Source organism: Centruroides sculpturatus, unplaced genomic scaffold (genome assembly GCF_000671375.1).
Source record: "Centruroides sculpturatus isolate CEXI.00-Female unplaced genomic scaffold, Cexi_2.0 scaffold723, whole genome shotgun sequence".
In the NCBI taxonomy this organism is placed as follows: Eukaryota; Metazoa; Arthropoda; class Arachnida; order Scorpiones; family Buthidae; genus Centruroides; species Centruroides sculpturatus.
Genome location: NW_019385043.1, coordinates 432,097 through 436,022, shown reverse-complemented (window position 1 = coordinate 436,022; position 3,926 = coordinate 432,097). Strand labels below are relative to the sequence as shown.

Here is a 3,926-nt window from a genome sequence, read left to right as displayed (position 1 = left end):
CAATAGGAATATCAACAATTTAAAGATATAATGAACTTTTAAGAACAAAAAGGCATAATATAAAAAACTTGTTACCCAAACGATTCCAAAATAAACAAACCCAAATACTAAATTATATTTAGAATTGAACTGTTGCACAAAAACCCAAAGTTCTTCATGATGCATCATTAATTCGTTTAGCTTCTCTCGTATATCATAATCTATTTTTTTTATTAAAAGCAATTCCATCGACAATTGCTCAAATTCCTTATGTGAGATCAGCATTAACAATGCCCCTAACAATAAGGTGTAACCGATTCCACCAATAAGAAAACTTACATTTAAGGTGATGAATGTAGTACAGAAGAGAGCTTCCCCATGAAATTTTTGCTTCATTTCTATGTAAGGGTAGGCAAATACAGTAATCGAAATTTGATACAAATCAATGGCTACTATTAAAACAAAGGAAAAGAGCAAAGTAACATATTGTAATAAGATGTTATTTTCGTTAATCATATTTACTCGAAAGAATTTATTTCTTAATGGCTTATTCAAATCGAATTTGATGCGTCTGATGAATTTCAATGCAATGCAATAAATGATATATATAACAGAAAACACTATTTTAAATAACATGGAATATCTTTCGTATACGTCATACCAACCAATGCATATCGCATATTCATTGATTACAGGGATTACTTGCCATATGAGAAGAATTGTATGTCTGCGTAAAATCAGTTCGATAAATCGAATATAGATATTTTTCAATTTCGTATTTTGAAATTCTTTGTCTTTCTTTGAACATTTACAATTACAAGTTTCAAATGCGTCCAACCCAAATATAATAGCAGTTGACCAACAAGGGCTGATGAAACATCTCAGACAAACTTCTTGTAAATTCGAACTCATGCTCAGTCTGTATTCGTGTCTAGGTTATACAAAACAAAATGAAACTGTTCTCAGAAATTCTGGTTACGTAAACTCATTATCTCTAAAAATTTTATAGTGCCATTAATAATAACAATAATGATGTATTTTATTAAAATATTATGGGATAGTAAACAAAATTAGCTATTTGCTATGAATTTCCTTTATAAACTTAATTAACGTTACATCAACAAACTATTGCAAACATATTTATTTATAACAACACAAAAGCATATCATAAGAATGTAAATTTGAGTACTTACTCTGATGTAAAAGTACTTAATACTTTTACATCAGGGTAACTAATTAAATTTACATTCTTAAAACTATTCGAAGCCTTTGATCAGAATTTTCAAAGAATCTGACATTTTATTGATATTTTATTGCATCGATTGGTGTATTACATACTTCATATTTTTTCCTTAACGTTTTTCAATTTTTTACTAATAGATAATTCGGAAGTCGAGTCAACCCATTACGAACAATATCATCTTGTTATTGGAAATGATATAAACTTTAATCAAACGATAAAATTTTAAAAGTGTCATACACATATATATATAAATGGACGTGTATGTCTCTATATTTCACTTTTCCGCCAAAGGTACACATCGCACGTTAATGGTATTTGTATGTGGTAGTAGCCCCAAGTCTATGTTCGTGCACCAGGGTGGTTGCGTCTCGATAGCTATAAGGGTGCGGGAGATATGGCGCTGAAAGTTGTTGAAAGTGGCTTTCTATTTCGAATGTTTTGTTTGAATTTGTTCGAATTTAATTTAAACATAAAATTCGAATATTGGTTCGATTATAGAACGATTGTAAACATTCCAGAAACGTTGAAAATAGTTCGTTTGACTTGACGTGAACAAGAGACGTTCAGAAATAGAATCGGGACCAGGTCTCTAATTAGTCTGGAAACGGGGGACCTAATTCTTGCATTCTGTGAAAACGGGTAAGATTGGCTATAATGTAATTATCTTAATCTTCACTATCGTTATCTGCATTATAGATTACTTAGAAAAACAGTCTTTTATATATATATAAAAAAAACTATATTACATAAAAATGTACATATATATATATGGACGTGTGTGTTTCTATATTTCATTTTTTAGCCAAAACTACACATCGCACATGAATGGTTGTAGTAGCTTCAAGTCTCCATATCGAGACGCAACCATATGGTGGTTGCGTCTTAATAGCTATAGTTGAAAGTGGTTTCAACTATAGCTATCTAGACAAAGCTACAAAAAACAAAGAAAAGATATGCAAAATTTTTAACATTTTCCATACAAGCTTTGTAAATTTAAAAATACAAACGGTTACAATGATACAGTAAAGCGAAATAAACATAGCTGTTACAGCTGTTCATATACATTTTTGCTTTCAATCTGTTTTCTCTAAGATGATTATACTTATCATCTTAGTGAATTATGTAAAGTATATTATTAAATCATCAGTTAAGTCTGAATTGACTTAACTGATGATTTAAAGTGAGAGACAAAAATTTTTCTGCTGGAAATGCTGATTACTATTAATTTGCAACAGTTTTTATCAGAAGGTTGTTTCTTGTAAGTAAGGTGCTCCACAAAAACTGCTGAAAAAACCAATTGTTTGAGGTCAGAACATGCACTAATAGATTGAAAAACATTTTTACGTGTAATAATCTATTTATATTAAAATCTATAATGTGTAATTCAGCACCTAATTATAAAAACGTATTTTAGGAAATTTGAGCTTCTAATTCGTGGCTGACTGCGGAATAGCGATGAAGTCCATCTACATACTGCCACATAAGTATAAAACCGCCTCATTTCTCGTCAGTTCAAAGTGTAAAAGTAATATGTTTAAGTGCATGTTTTTTCAATTATGCCTCGCGGAATTCATTTAACAGACTTTGAGAAAGGACAAATTTTAGCTTTTAGAAGCACTGGTTTAATCACCAGGCAGTAGCAAACAGCATCAAGCGTTCGAACAAGGTCGTTGAGCATTATTTGTCAAATCTTGCAAATTAGGGAGAAAAACATTGAAGTGGACGTCTTTCAAAGCTTACCCTGTGAAACCGTAGACGAATCGATAATGAAGCCTCTAATTTTAGTGAGAATTTGAGTATTAACGTTTAATTAAGTTCACCTGTGAACTTAATAAAGAACATTATTTTTAAACTGTAAGACTAAATATCTGCATCCATAATTCCAGTATAATAAGTCCTGTTAATATATAGAATGTACTAGTATACAAAATAAATTATAAATAGTGGTAAAAAAAAACAAAAATGCATAATTAGTTCATGAAAATATTTGATATTGGTTACATAATATCTAATCGAGGCTTTTTCTTTGATTTGTCGTTTGATCACAAATTTCTTTGACTCGCAAAAGGTATATATTAAATCAATATCCTACCCATTATATAACACTTGCTGCTCGAACGGTCCTCCCAGATACAAAATGGCGGTTTTTAAATCCCTTATCATAAAGAGTTACAAACACTGCACACACCACAAAAGAGTTGAATAGGATCAGGAATATAGTAGCAGTGTTGCCGTTCCTAGTACATTTGTACTTTTCTGGTACATTTTGCTTTTTCCAGTAAATTGAAAGTATGTTTAGATTTTTAGTACATTTTCAGTACATTATAATATTTCAAGTACCATTTACGGTACAAAATAATATTTCACGCCTTAAACTAATTTTTCTCATTTTTTCGTTAATAAAATCTCACTCGTGTCACTGCTTGCTAATTTAAATTATCCAATCACAACATACAAATGGTATGTGTCCGTTGACGTCAGCAACATAGATAGTTGCACGTGTAAACGGTCTTGACTCACAAGTCAATGGTCTTCTTTCATACGTTCAGTTGTCTGCACATTCTCATCAGGACCTTGACAAAATTTTTCATGCCACGTGGTCCAAACAATTCAACTCCGTCAAACAAAAATAATGGACAGGTAAGGAAATCAATGATTTTAAACTTTTGTCGTCAATAATATCAAAATATCCGTTAAGTCAGAA

The 3,926-nt window shown here is 30.8% G+C and overlaps 1 protein-coding gene across 1 annotated transcript in view; it reads left to right on the top strand.

The window, feature by feature from the left end:
- The first annotated feature begins 1,831 nt into the window (after window positions 1-1,831).
- Window positions 1,832-3,926, top strand: part of LOC111633798 — a 10,222-nt gene continuing 8,127 nt past the window's right edge. The window contains exon 1 of the mRNA XM_023378429.1: window positions 1,832-1,861. The gene's annotated coding sequence lies outside the window, so the exon portion shown is untranslated. The remainder of the gene's footprint in view (window positions 1,862-3,926) is intronic.